Source organism: Pinus tabuliformis, chromosome 8, assembly GCF_031772625.1.
Source record: "Pinus tabuliformis cultivar Carrire ecotype Pingquan chromosome 8, CPIR1, whole genome shotgun sequence".
NCBI classification, from domain to species: domain Eukaryota; kingdom Viridiplantae; phylum Streptophyta; class Pinopsida; order Pinales; family Pinaceae; genus Pinus; species Pinus tabuliformis.
In genome coordinates, this window is record NC_142294.1 from 32,224,533 (window position 1) to 32,240,910 (window position 16,378).

The window sequence follows — 16,378 nt, forward strand, 5'->3', positions numbered from 1 at the left end:
GATATTTTTAAACAGAAATTGAAAGCGATTTGCGTTACTGCCTGAAGATTGCCGAAAGAAATCGATGGATGCTGTTGTGCGAATGATTGATGACGGATTCACTAGTAAAGCCTGCGTAACTGTGGTTCAAGTCATGAAACGTTCTGATCACGTGAAACCGGTGAGGCTGACGGTTATTGCTTCTGCTTTCTCCAGCGATGATTGACAAAATGCGTGGATGCTCCTGACGTCTTCCCTCGCCAACACTTGAGAAACTTAAGATGATCATATGCGGATTCACAGAATTTTGATGGAGGAAAGACGGATGGCCCGTGCTGTGCGTTTGCGGTGTAAACCTTGACGGCAGCCCTGCGAAAAACGACAAAACCCTAATCAAAACTGCATAAAGCAAAATCTAAAACCCTAGAACAGAAAAAATTTAAACCCTAAGAGAGCTAATTAAATGTACAGATTTGGCCCCTTTAACAGCCAGATTTAACAATAAGAACAGGAAAAATTTTTAAAGATAAGAAATTTCAGATTGTCACTGTAAGAAACTTCAGAAATTTTCTCATGCAAATTAAAACATAAAACCGAATGATAGACCCAGGATCAAATCCAGCTGGGCTCAACAAAAAACGCTTGCGGGAGTTGGCTGGTTCAGCCGAGAACTTCCCCGAACGCCCACAAAATTCCTTCAGAAAATGTTATTCTGCACAGCTCAAAACAATCGTCAATAAAGAGGGCAAAAATGCTGCTAGATCTCAAACAGTAATGGAGATACCTGCCATTACTCCAGAAACCCTAGCAGCACCCAAACCCTAGCAAGTGGGCAAGATACCTGTACCCACAATACTCTACAAAAGCTATTATTAACAGCTGAAAATAACATATGCAGAAAATGAAATGATCCCACAACATTCCAAGAGAGTAACACCAGCAAGATATGGACCCCAAAGTCTTCCTTTATTAACCAGAAACAGATTTACAAGAGAGCTTCTTCAGTATCTGACTCACAGATCGAATTCCATCTGAAATGACCACCTAAGACCCTATATAAAGGAAATGATCCCAACGGCTAGTTCGAATGATCCATGTAGAAATGATCTTGACCGTTGATGAGGATCAAGACATCTCTTGATCTCATCCGTCGATTTATTCACTTAAAATATTATTATTTTAAAAATTTAATTTTTTTTTAATTTTTTATTATTATTTTTTTTAAAATTTTTTATTATTTATTATTATTATTATTATTATTTTTTAAATGGATCATCGAACTAATCCTTTGGAAACATCACCTAGGACTTAGGACTCACGAGGGGATTTAAAACATTTTCAACCCTCAAGACACATTTCATGATGACTTTTTACAATTTACATCTCAAGGGGACAAACCCACTTAATACAAACCCTCACAAAACACCCAGTTCTGCGACACAACTATAATCTAGCAGATCAACACACTAGGATTCTCTTAAAGTTCTAATGACAAAATCCATCCCGGCTTTGGGGTCAGGTTTGAAGGAAAACTCTGCCGATCCATGGATCGGTGAGACGAAAAACCTTCCGGGACGTAGATTACCACTAGAAAGTTAGGTCCACCTAGGCAATACACATACACGACTCATGTCTGCTAAGATTATTTACAATTCATACATGCAGACTGGGTTTATAATCAAAATGATCAAGCTGCTGATGACTGCAGGATGGCACGGAAACGCTGATCAGGTGCTGCCCCTTTTTGCAAAGAAAAGGGGGGTGTACTGCATGGGTAGTTGACCAGTAGTGGTCAACATCTGGCTCTACTTGGGGACACGTTGCTGCACTGTAGGAATGTGAGAATCCAGAATCTGCACCCATACAACACAGATAAAAATAAGTAGCGTCCATTCCAAAATCATCATATACATTAAGCACAGGAAAGATAAAAGCTCTTCATTTATTGACTATCTAAAGCAGAAATAAAAATGCGGAAAAAACAAGGAGTAGGGTTAGAAATACGATACAAAAGATGCCCCATGGCATCAGATGTGTTCAATATAGTGTATACTGAGAATTTGCCTGCTTTCAGGCAAATCTGTCGGCTGCTTGTCGGATGTGCCATGTCCAATTTTGCATATGGTAGGACTTTTTCCTATCCGAAAATCAAGCTGCTCACGGCCGTCTGATGTATCAAATCTTCGTCTCATCTTCTTTCTCTTACGTTTTTTCTTTCTGGCAGGTGGAATTACTGATGACCTGGAACTTTCTGTTTCAAAACTATCAGATGAAGTATGCGTGATATGTCTTTCTTTATCCTGCATCTGATCTTTATCATTCTTAAATCTATCCGGATCACCTTCAATTAACCATCTTTCAATTGAACTAATGACCTCCTCATAATAAGATGGAGCTTGTCGCAGCACATGAGAAGGCTCCTGATCTATTGATGTCACCTGGTTTCTTTCATCTTCCAATTGCTGAAACCTTTGAACCTGTATTCTAATGGCATTCATCTGTCTAGAGTGTTCAACCTTTATATCACCGATTTGTCTGGCATGATGTTCTTCCATGGCTTTTATCATTTTATTGTTCTTTTCCTTTATGTCCATCAAGTAGTGCTGCATGAAATTTATTTCTTCTTTATGATTCGCTTGCATGTCAGCCAACTGATTATTATGATTGAACGTCATGATAGTCATTTCCTCATCCATAGTTAATAACTTGTTTTGCATAGAGTCAATTTCCCTATCATGATCAACTTTCATGGTCACCATATTTTCCTCTAAGACTGACATCTTGCTTTGCATGCTTCTAATTTCTGTTTCATATTCAGTTTTCATGGCCTCAATTTCTTTAACATGATGATTTTGCGTGACTTCAATCTCCCTATTACGTTTTTCCAGGTGGGTGCATAAAGTTTTCACATCATTGACATAATTAGTTTGATTGATTTCCATATTTCTCACCAGCATCATTAGATCTCGTAAAATTTGCTTTTGCTCTTCCCTTTCATTGTCATTTGTCCCTGATTTTTCACTATCATGAACTTGATCTGCAATATTTTCGGTTGATGACACATCCTGATCTTGAAGACTTTCTTCAACAACTGGATTTTTTACAAGATTACTTTCTTTCGTTTGCACAATTTTAGAGGTAGAAGGCAAGCTGTTTGGACTATCATATCTATCTTTAAAAGCATTGAGAATGTCTTGTAAAGAAGTGAAAAAATCATTAGGAAAATTGTTAAACCAATTCAAGGCATCACCCTCTAAAGAATGGACAAATAGACGCATCTTGAAATCTTCATGATTATATTGAGGAAATCTACAATATAAGATCATTACGCAAGTAAACATGTTTAAATGCTGTTTAACAGTGACCGAATCACCACCCGAGAACTTAAATAATTTAGAAATGGCCTCTTTCGGAAGATCATGGAGATTATCAGTAAAATGACATGGTTTACATGAATAATCCATGATGAACAGTAAGGGATCAAATGGATGATAGAAAGAGATTTCTGCTCAAGAAAATTAAGAGATGAAAGAAGTGGAGTCGCCACTTGAACAATGAATCTGATTCCAGGATCCAAAAAGTAACCACAAGCAGATATGAGGAAAGCTTCTTGTTTGGGAAAAATAAGAAAGTGGAGTCGCCACCCAAACAAGAAACAAACCGAAGAGATGCTACTGATATGGCGAAAAATAAGGCAATAAAAGATCCAAATGATAACCCAAAAGGTTGAATTTGTCAGCTCAAAATGAGAGATGAGAAAGATGAGAGGGTGAATGTCGATGAAACCTCCAGGGACAGAAAAACTCTATCCCCGGCAACAGCGCCAAAAAATGTTGGCGTTGCTAGGCCAGATGAAGAGATAAGAAATGAGAAAAATGATTTGTCGTTTGAAACACCGAGAAAAAGTATCCCCGACAACGGCGCCAAAAAATGTTGGCGTTGCCGGCTCAAATGAATGATAGAAAGATGAACGATGAATGATGAAAAGATGTTGAAACACCAAGGACAGAAAAACTCTATCCCCGGCAACGGCGCCAAAAAATGTTGTTGCGCGGATTGACACGACAACGCTCAGACCGGGGGGGCTGTCACTCTGATCCCCGATCCCTCTGTTTAAGCCTGTCTCCCGCGGCTAAGGGGGGTAGTCCCTGTGAGATGATGAGACCAACTGTCGACCAGTTGGTTGGGAGACACGAGATACGATGTAAAAAGCACTTGATGGATTTGATTTATTTAGCAGACCAGTGCCTTAAGAGATTATGGTCAAGATGATTACTTGTTAGATGATATAGAAACGTAAATCGTGAACAGCAATCATTCGTCATCAGCTAAATCATAATGCTCTTAAAACGACCAAAATGATATCCAGCAACTGAAAATTTTAAAGATGACCACCACGAATCATAAACCATTAACCAGATATCAATTTCGCATCTCGGCTTGAAAATTTAGATCTCAGCATGAAAGATGATAAATCCCGAAAATGACTGGATCTGACGAAGAGAATTTTTCACAAAATTTTTTTTATACTTTTTCAATTTATTTATTTATTTTTTTTTTTAAATCTTTTTTATTTTTTTTATTTTTTATTTTTATTTTTTTATGTCATAAAAAATGAATATTTAAAATCTAAAAAATTAAAATTTAAAATCTATTCTAAAACTAAGCTTAATCCTAAACTGAACTTAAAAATAAATTAAAATCTAACCTAAAGTCTAATTAAAATTAAGTCTAAGGACTAAATATTAAAAAAAAACTATTTTAAATCTAAACAAAACTATGCAAAGTCTAAATTAAAGCTAAAACATTAAAATACAAATCTAAAAAAACAAAAATCTAAAATCATTTAATCTAACTGTCTCCCGCGGCTAAGGGGGTAGACCCTGTGAGATGATATGACCAACTATCGACCAGTTGGTTGGGAGACACGAGACACGATGTAAAAAGGGCTCGATGGATTTGGTTAATTTAGCAGACCAGTGCCTTAAGAGATTGTTATTGAAATGATTACTTTTTAAATGATATAAAAAAAAATGGACCATGAACAACAATCATCTATCATCAGCTAAAAACACAATGCTCCTAGAATGACAAAAACGATATCCAGCAGCTAAAAATTTGAAAAGATGAATGCTTCAAATCACCACGAGAATCATAAACCATCAACTAGATATCAATTTCGCATCTCGGCTTTAAAATTCAGCATGAAAGATATAGCATGAAAACCACTGAATCTGGCAAAAAATAATTTTCAATTTTTTTTTTTTTTTTTTTTTAATACTAAAAAAGCCAAAATTCTAAATCTAAACCTAAACCCTAAAAATTCCTTTAAGAAATATTTTTTTGGATTTTTATTTATTTTAAAACCAAAATAAAACAAAATTTTAAAATCTATTTAAAATCTAATTAAAATTTAATCTAGAACATAAAATTAAAAGCTATTCTAAACTCCTAAAAAATTTAACTATACCAAAAATGAACCTAAGTCTAAAACAACTAAATAAAATCTTTTTTTTTTATTATTTTTATTTCCTTTTAAAATCATAAAAATGAAATTTAAAATCTAAAAACATAAAAAATAAAACTAAACTAAGATTAAAATTAAACTACCATAAAAAAAACTTAAAGCTAAAACTTAAAACCTACGCTATACATTTGAAATACAAAATCTATGAATCGAAGCCCTAAACTACATGACCACGGCAAAACAAAAATCGATTTTTATGCCACGGATGTATACCCAAGCCGTCAGACAAAATGCAAACGCATAGAGAATGATCCACTGAGACGCGTCCCTAAATCGCAGAAGGTAACCACGCAGATATCATTCAAACAAACTGTAGTTTGAGACGGTTCCTGGAGAATATCGACGTTTGGAAATGGCAGATAAACTGAGCCGCAGATCAAGTCGAAATTTTAGCTGCCGGCGTGAGTAGTTTTCGATGCCCACGCGAATCCCCTTTTCACACCAAAAAAATGCGATTTCTGCAATGTCAAACTCGGCTTCTCCTGGACGAGACACCGGAAAAAATAAGGACTTGTGATGAGACGTATGCCGGAAATCATTTATGCACAGGTCGGTGGAAAAAGCAGGTTTAGTCGGCAACGTTTTGGCAATGTATGATGGTCATCGAAATGCTGAATCACTGCTGCGTGTTTATGTCCACAGATCAATGGATTTGAATCGATTTCTTCTGATACGTGAAAGCATTGACGGCAGACCACTGAAAAACGCAAAGCGTTCTGAAGATAATACCTGGCATGCGATATTTTTAAACAGAAATTGAAAGCGATTTGCGTTACTGCCTGAAGATTGTCGAAAGAAATCGATGGATGCTGTTGTGCGAATGATTGATGACGGATTCACTAGTAAAGCCTGCGTAACTGTGGTTCAAGTCATGAAACGTTCTGATCACGTGAAACTGGTGAGGCTGACAGTTATTGCTTCTGCTTTCTCCAGCGATGATTGACAAAATGCGTGGATGCTCCTGACGTCTTACCTCGCCAACACTTGAGAAACTTAAGATGATCATATGCGGATTCACAGAATTTTGATGGAGGAAAGACGGATGGCCCGTGTTGTGCGTTTGCGGTGTAAACCTTGACGGCAGCCCTGCGAAAAACGACAAAACCCTAATCAAAACTGCATAAAGCAAAATCTAAAACCCTAGAACAAGAAAAATTTAAACCCTAAGAGAGCTAATTAAATGTACAGATTTGGCCCCTTTAACAGCCAGATTTAACAATAAGAACAGGAAAAATTTTTAAAGATAAGAAATTTCAGATTGTCACTGTAAGAAACTTCAGAAATTTTCTCATGCAAATTAAAACATAAAATCGAATGATAGACCCAGGATCAAATCCAGCTGGGCTCAACAAAAAACGCTTGCGGGAGTTGGCTGGTTCAGCCGAGAACTTCCCCGAACGCCCACAAAATTCCTTCAGAAAATGTTATTCTGCACAGCTCAAAACAATCGTCAATAAAGAGGGCAAAAATGCTGCTAGATCTCAAACAGTAATGGAGATACCTGCCATTACTCCAGAAACCCTAGCAGCACCCAAACCCTAGCAAGTGGGCAAGATACCTGTACCCACAATACTCTACAAAAGCTATTATTAACAGCTGAAAATAACATATGCAGAAAATGAAATGATCTCACAGCATTCCAAGAGAGTAACACCAGCAAGATATGGACCCCAAAGTCTTCCTTTATTAACCAGAAACAGATTTACAAGAGAGCTTCTTCAGTATCTGACTCACAGATCGAATTCCATCTGAAATGACCACCTAAGACCCTATATAAAGGAAATGATCCCAACGGCTAGTTCGAATGATCCATGTAGAAATGATCTTGACCGTTGATGAGGATCAAGACATCTCTTGATCTCATCCGTCGATTTATTCACTTAAAATATTATTATTTTAAAAATTTAATTTTTTTTTAAATTTTTTATTATTATTTTTTTTTAAATTTTTTATTATTTATTATTATTATTTTTTAAATGGATCATCGAACTAATCCTTTGGAAACATCACCTAGGACTTAGGACTCACGAGGGGATTTAAAACATTTTCAACCCTCAAGACACATTTCATGATGACTTTTTACAATTTACATCTCAAGGGGACAAACCCACTTAATACAGACCCTCACAAAACACCCAGTTCTGCGACACAACTATAATCTAGCAGATCAACACACTAGGATTCTCTTAAAGTTCTAATGACAAAATCCATCCCGGCTTTGGGGTCAGGTTTGAAGGAAAACTCTGCCGATCCATGGATCGGTGAGACGAAAAACCTTCCGGGACGTAGATTACCACTAGAAAGTTAGGTCCACCTAGGCAATACACATACACGACTCATGTCTGCTAAGATTATTTACAATTCATACATGCAGACTGGGTTTACAATCAAAATGATCAAGCTGCTGATGACTGCAGGATGGCACGGAAACGCTGATCAGGCGCTGCCCCTTTTTGCAAAGAAAAGGGGGGTGTACCGCATGGGTAGTTGACCAGTAGTGGTCAACACTCCCCCTTTGACATCAAGGGCAAAGGGTATGCTCCCCCTAAGCTCATGCTCCTCCAGATCTGCAACAAAAAACCAGAGATCCACCATGAAAGAGATAGAGACATATTGCAGCTATTTCCAAGATCTCCTTCTCCATAATGCCAACAATGCATTATGTGCTCCCCCTGAGCCTGTACCACCAATAAGAAGATGTTCAACAATAAGATGATGCATCAACAACCCCCAGCTTTTGCCTGAGGTATTCAAACGTGTCCCTGGGCAATGGTTTGGTGAGAATATCAGCAACTTGTTCCTTGGAAGGAACATACTCCAACTTGACTTTCTGTTCAAGCACTTGTTCCCGGAGAAAATGGTACTTGATTGGTATGTGCTTGGTTTTTGAATGCATAACAGGGTTCTTTGAGATGCTGATTGCACTTGTATTATCACATAAGATGGGGATTGGTGGTGTACAAGTGATTTGAAAATCCTGCAAAGTCTGCATCATCCAAAGAAGTTGGGTGCAACAAGATGCAGCAGCAACATATTCCGCTTCAGCTGTAGACAAGGCGATCGAACTTTGTTTCTTGCTGAACCAAGATACCAGTCTGGAACCCATAAAGAACGCACCACCACTTGTGCTTTTCCTGTCATCCATGCTTCCGGCCCAATCTGCATCTGTATAAGCATGAAGAGTAAGATCCGTATCTCTAGGATACCATAAGCCATAATTTTGAGTCCCTTGAAGATATTTGAAGATTCTCTTTACTGCCTGAAGATGAGTCTCCTTCGGATTTGCCTGAAATCTTCCAACTATTCCAACTGCATGCATGATGTCCGGTCGGGTACCTGTCAAATATAGTAAACTTCCAATCATAGATCTGTAGGTTGGTTGATGTACTGCTGCAGATTCATCATTTGCACTGAGACTACATCCTGTGACCATGGGTGTACATACTGGTTTTGCATCTTCCATGCCATATTTCTTCAAAATCTGTTTGAGATACTTGGTTTGAGATAAAAAGATTCCTCCTTCCTTTTGTTGGATTTGCAAACCAAGGAAATATGTCAGTTCTCCTAGCAAGGACATTTCAAATTCTTTCTGCATGACTGAGGGAAAACTTTGACTCATAGCTTCTTCATTGCTGCCAAAAATAATGTCATCTACATACACAACAAGTATTAGCAATTTGTCATTTTCAACTTTTATATACAAATTGCTATCTGCTAAACCTTTTGAAAAACCTTGTTGATGAAGATATTTGTCCAACCGGTAGTACCAAGCCCTTGGAGCTTGTTTGAGACCATAGAGAGCCTTTTTCAATCGGCATACAAGATTTGGATCATTTCCAAGAATGAACCCATCTGGCTGTTCAACGTACACTTCTTCTTCTAAGTCTCCATTCAGAAAGGCTGATTTCACGTCCATTTGAAATACTTTGAAGTTTTGAAAACTTGAGAGAGCAAAGAACATTCGGATGGCCTCAAGTCTTGCAACAGGAGCAAAAGTTTCTTCAAAGTCTATTCCTTCTTGCTGCGCATACCCTTTACAAACAAGTCTGGCTTTGTTTCTAATTACTTCTCCATTTTCATTCAATTTATTTTTGAAGACCCATTTTGTTCCGATAACATTCTTATCCTTTGGTCTAGGAACCAGCTCCCAAGTGTTGTTCTTTTCGATTTGCTCAAGTTCTTCATCCATTGCTTTTACCCAACATTCATCTTTGCATGCTTCTTTCACATTTTGTGGTTCAGTAGAGGATAGTAATGCCAAATAGCTTGAGGCTTCTGCAACTGTTCTTCTTGTTTGTACACCTGCTTCTTTCTGCCCCACAATCTGAGATTCTGGATGATTCTTCTGAACATATCTGGATGGAGTTTTCTCTTCTATTCTTGTCTGCTCCTCTGGTTCTTCTTGAGGTTCTTCTTCTTCATCATTCTGTCTTTGAGGGTAGCCTTCATCTTCTTCGATATCTTCCCGATGTACTTGCCTAGGAATGTATCCCTTCTCATCAACCACCACATCAATGCTGTCAACAATTCTGCCAAGTCTTTTATTGTAGCACTTGTATGCTTTGCTATGTGGAGAGTAACCAAGAAGAATGCCTTCATCTGCTCTAGGTTCAAGTTTGCCAAGCTGCTCATCAGTATTCTTGATATAGCATTTGCTCCCAAAGATTTTGAAGTGCTTTACCGAAGGAGTTTTACCACTCCAGAGCTCATGAGGAGTTTGAGTGCTGTTCACCCGGACATTTGTCTTGTTGAGAATAATAACCGTAGCATGTGCAGCTTCACCCTAGAAAGTTGTGGGAGTTCCTGATTCATCAAGCATAGCACGAGCCATTTGTTGGATTGTTCTGTTCATTCTTTCAACAACTCCATTTTGCTGAGGAGTTCTAGCTGTAGAGAATTCTCTCCTTATGCCATGTTCATCACAGAAATCGAAAAATTCATTTGAAGTAAATTCCCCACCTCTGTCGGATCTGAGGCACTTAATTTTGTGACCTGATTCATTTTCAACCAAGGCTTTGAAGGATTTGAATTTTTCGAAAGCTTCATCTTTGTGCTTCATAAGTCCTAACCAGACAAACCTGGAGAAATCGTCAATAAATAATATCAAGTATTCCTCTCCTCTAGGTGTTCTTTTCCTGAATGGACCACATGTATCTGTATGTACTAGCTCAAGAGGCATGCTAGCTGATCCTTCCTTCTCTGGAAAGTTAGTCCTGGTTTGTTTTCCAAACTGACATGATCTGCATATGGTGTTGTCAGGAATTTTGATATCTGGAAGATCACGAACTGCCTGATATTTGCATGCTTTCCTTATTTGTGAGAAGCTTAGATGTCCCAACCTTCGATGCCATAACCAGTGCTCTTCATCCTTGCTCAGATAGCATTGTTGTTGTCCTTCTTCAAATATGTACAGATTATTTGGAGTTCTTTTGCCTTTGAGTACTGTTTTACCTGTATCAAGATCACGAACAAGACATCCATTCGATCTGAAAATAACCTCGGTTCTTTGATCACACATCTGGCTGACACTTAGAAGATTATGCTTCAATCCATCAACATACAAAACATTTCCAGCTTTGACCTTTCCTTTTAACTGAGCAATGCCTTTTCCTTTTATAGTTGCAGGAGTATCGTTTCCAAAAGAGACTTTCTTTCCTTTTTCTAGAACAGAATAAGATTCAAGTTTTTCTTTATCACCTGTCATATGCTTCGAACATCCACTGTCAATGTACCATAGATTTTCCTGTCCCTCTGCATAAAATGCTATTCCACATCTTTCTGTTTGAGGTTCCTTTATTCTCCATGTTTTGGTGCTTGAGGCTTGCTCCTTTTTCTGCTGAAACCTGCTCCTGCATTCAGATTCTTCATGACCAAAGTTATTGCAAATAGAACATTCAACTTCATTTTCAAGAACCGAAAAGTTGTTATAGGTCCTTTTTGTCATCCCTGTCATACTTCTTTGTTTTTGAGCTTCCCTAGTCATGATTGTTTTATATGCAACACATTGAGCTGCTTTGTGACCAAAATTATGGCAAGAAAAGCATTGTCCATTGAAGAAGCTTCTACGGTTATTGAATCTACCTGCCAACTGATTGTAATTTCTATTTTCATCTATTCTTGAACCAAACTGAGAAGATTTTACCTGTGGCTGGTTGTAGCTTTTGTTCACCCTTAAGATGGATTGCCCCTGATAGTTTCTGTTTGTATTTTGTCCCTGCTTTACCTGATTATCTTCATTGTTCTTCTGCTCATTTCTTCTTGCCGCATCAAGATAACTTTTTGAGGTGGATGCTTGAGAGGTTTCTCCATTGTAACCCAAACCTGTCTTGTTTAGAGGAGACCGCTGCACATTGATAATCTCATCCAAAGTTTCAGATCCTTTGACAAACTTAAGATTAATAGCTTTTGTTTTCTCAATTTCTTTTCTGAGACCAACAATTTCACCTTCTAGTTTTTCAAGATGTTTTTCTTTTTCATCAATTTGAAATTGTAGAGTATCAATGATCACATTCTTTTCTTCTATACATCTCTTGAGTCTAGTAATTTCATCATAGAGGTTATTCACATCTACAGCATCCTCATAATCATCATCTTCAAATGCCATTAACAACTTATATTTATTACCTTGTTCATCTTCATCACTGTTTGATAAACCATCACTATCTTCATGGGTGTAGTAGCTTTTCTTATTTGCACTTTGTTTCTTGTTCCATCTAGCAGGTTCCTTTCCTTTATCCTTATAAGGACATTTTGCAGCATAATGACCTACTCTTCCACAAGCAAAGCATTTGAAAGGTAGCTTACCTCTGAACCTTCCAGAACCCCTTTGAAGATTTCTGACAAAATTTGATTCTTCTTCCTCTTCTTCTGGAACATGGCTTGCTTCATCGTAATCTTCTTTGCCTGATGCCTTAAAAGCAGCTTCCCTTCTGTCTGATGGACCTCCCTTTCTCATTTCATAAGCAGTTAGAATTCCATGTAGCTGAGACATAGTGAGAACACGGAGATTTTCCTTTTCTTCTATTGCAGATACTTTAGATTCAAACTTGGGGGATAATGATCTTAGAATCTTTTGAACTACTATAGCCTCTTTTATTTCTTCACCCAAATTTTTCATACAATTAACAATCTCATCTACCCGAAGAAAATAATTAGCAACACTTTCATCATTATACATCTTGAGAGTCTCATATTGAATCCTGAGAGTTTGAAGTTTAGCTTGTTTTACCTGTTCATCTCCTTCATAGCTCGTGACCATTTTGTCCCATATCTCTTTTGCTGATTTGAAGTGCATTACCTTCATGAATTCTGTTTGGGATATACTTCCTAATAGAGTACTGACTGCTTTTGCATTTGTTTCATACTTCTTTTTCTCAGCTGGATCTGTAGGAGTAGCTGAAGGAAAAGCATAGCCTGTTTCTACAATGTCCCAAACTTCTGTACCAAGAGATTGAAGATATGCAGTAACTCTTACCTTCCAATAATTGAAGTTTGTCCCATCAAAAATCAGTGGCCTGATTGATGCTTCTCTCTCGTAGTTGCTCATGATGAACGATCTACCTTCAAGCGATCAAGCTTCTCTGAAGGACCTGCTCTGATACCAATTGTTGGAAATAATACTGAGAGGGGGGGTGAATCAGTATTATCTAGCAATTTAATAAATCTTCCTTATTTGATCTTTGAATTATTTTAGCATGTCAGTACCATAAAATAATGAGCATGAAAAACAGATAGTCACACCAAAGAACACAAGATGTAAGGTGGAAACCCAATGTGGGTGAAAACCACCTGCTGCAATATGTCTCTATCTTCTTTCAATTTAGAAACTTCTTTTACAATGAATTTGTACTGGTGCAGTCCTTTACCAGTACGCAGGCTGCAACCTGCAGAGAGCTAAAACTCTCTCTCTCTCTCGTTTTCCAGTCTACTCCTGGAAGGGAGCTACAACCCCCTACTTCTTTTCATAAAGCATCAGATAATCAACAAGTACATAATAGATCACTACAGATATCAGATCAGCAACAACAGAACTAACCCAGAACACCTTATCAATAGAGAAATTCAATCAACAGAACATCTTAAAACAGAGACGCAGTTTTTCTTTCTGTGGCCTGCGACCAGACGCCGTTAACCTTCTGCTACTCTGCGTCCACACGCAGATATCCTTTTGCTCTACTGCGTGCCCACGCACTGTTCCTTTGACTGCTCTGCGTTCTGTTGCTTCAGGGACGCACCCAAAGATACTATAGCGCCGCGTCTTTCGCTTCAGAGACGCACCTGAACCTTGATCGCCCTGCGTCCCCACGCAGGTCTCTCTCTACTGTGCTGCGTCTCGGCGCACTTGCCCTTTACAGTACCTGCGTCCCGGCGCACTTTCCCTTCACTGAACCTGCGACCCTTTAGATATAAATGATATGAAGGCTTCAGGACAAACCCAAACAGTCAGATCTACAGATCTGATCATGCGCCATAGAGATCACAGTCCATTAGAAGATTCGCCCTCTTAGATCTGGACTAGATCACACCAAATAAGATATTCAACCCAAGACAATTGCACAATCCAAATGAACTCCTTTGCTTTATATAGGCAAGCTCCTCCCCAAAACATGGAACAATACCACGAGCCGACACCATAGAAACATAAAACCGTCGGCTAGATACCACACAAGAAACCCCCACATGCTTTTTCTCTGCCTTGAAATGTGTGCACTGGGTGGACGCACCCCCTGAACGGCTGGACAGCGTCGCTGGACGCGGACCCTGCATGGTGTACCTGCGGGTACGCACCTTCTGAACTGGTTTCCTGCGTCCTTCTTAATTTTCAACAAACTGAGAGCCTTGCCACTGGAGTTGCCATCAAGTACAACATCTGTAACATACAGTCATACCAGAAAACATAATGCCAACAAACCTAACATAGGGTCCAAAACCAAAATTTTCCAGGGTGCTGCCCCAAACCCCTTAAAGTGGGGTTACGGGTGCCCCTCAAACCCCCTGTTAACTACGTGGAAAGAATATAACACAACCCAACATTATTAAGACCTCATCAAGTGTCATCATCAATTGTGGTCATTCATAAAGAGAATGACATCGTCAAATGTAGTCCTTGACATGCCATCAAGGGCTTCTAAATACTTGGCACTTGGCACTTCTTAAGACTTTTTCATTAGTGACTTGACATATTAATTGATGACATTCTTATCAAACTAGAGTTATGACATCATCATCTGGAACCAGGAGTCTATTGTCTTCAACCTTATCATCTCATTCAAGGGTTTCATGATATTCATTAGGCATATTAAGAATATTTTCCATCTCCGCCAATGCCATATTGACATCAATGGCAACCTTGATTAACATTTTATATATAGAAAGGAGGTCTTGTCATTTATATGATCTAAGAATTGTTCGTTTGTGTAATGTAAAGGAGGTTTCCCCCTCAAAGCGGCTTCTTTTAAAGTCGTTGATATATCTCTTCTTCTATTTTGTGAGCTGGTTGCATAACATTATCAATGGCTTTGTGAAAGGAAAAATGATTATGTTATATCTTAGTTCATTTTAATAAAAGAGTTGTTAGCACATTATGGAGATATTAAGAGCAATACATTCCTTAGTCAATTGGTAGATCTTCGACAAAGATGTCCAATTATAGAGCACATTCAACAATTTCAAAAGTCCAGTCTCAAGGTAAAGAAGAGGATGCTATTGAATTTGTAGCTATTCCAGTCTTCATAATTAATATTTTATCTCTTGATGTATTTGTAAATCATTTTCTTCATGTTATTGTCAAAGGAAAAATTATAAGAGATTTTTTTCATGTCCTTTGTCAAGAAAGAAAATTTGAATTTTGAAAAATAGAAAATTTTCCTCTAAATAAGCCAAGTTGGCCCTCCTCCTAGTCAAGTTGGCCCTAGTCAAGGAGGCACCCATTCAACCAACATAATCACTATATACATTTGCCATTTCATCCTCCTCCAAGAGAAAGTATCTCGGTCTGTCTGAGGCCAACAGAGAAGAGGTCTGAGGCTAGAAAAGAAGAGATCTGAGGCTAGCGAAGAAGAGATCTGAGGCCATAGAAGAACAAGTTTGAAGCCAACGAACAATTTTTGTCTGAGGTTAGCGAAGAAGTTAAGTCCAAGGCAAGCAAAGAAGATGATTCTATGGCAGACTGAGATAATTGTATTTGTGACAAATCGAATTATCTGAGGCATATTAGAGGTGCATGACTGAATTTATTGGATACAGGAGTAGGCTGAATTTCTGCCCTAGCAAACCTAATCATATCAAGTTCAGCTGGCAGACTCATGGCTTGACTAGGAGACAATGGACTAGGTTTGACTAGATGTATAGGTGTGTCTCTTGTTGAACTAAATAATTTCTTTAGGGAATAGGTTGTTGGGTTTTTCCCCATGTGGGTTTTCCTAGGGTAAAATCTTGTGTTTCTTGTTTAGCTGTCCCTTTATGATCCTAATATCTATTTTTGAAGATATTTTGTTTAATTTCTTAATGATTGATATAAATATGAAATAACTTAATGTGAATATCATTAGAAGTAATTACCAGTAGAAGACTTATGAAAAATCAACATGGGGTTATAGTTATTGTTGAAGAGTAACCTTGAAGGTATAAGTTCAAAGAGAAGTTGAGTTAGGACTCTTTTTAGCATGAGTTTATGAAGAGATGCATTGTATATAATCCTTGCCCTAACAAAGGTCTGTCTTGGCAATAAAAAGTAAAAAAAAAACTTTTTCTTTGTGTTATCTCAAAATCAGGCCCTGGAAGGCTGCAGACCAGGAAGACTTCAAGTAACTATTTCAAACCGACTTTAGGCTGAGGCTTAGCCTCCTCAACCTGAGAGGGCTCTCTCTTGAT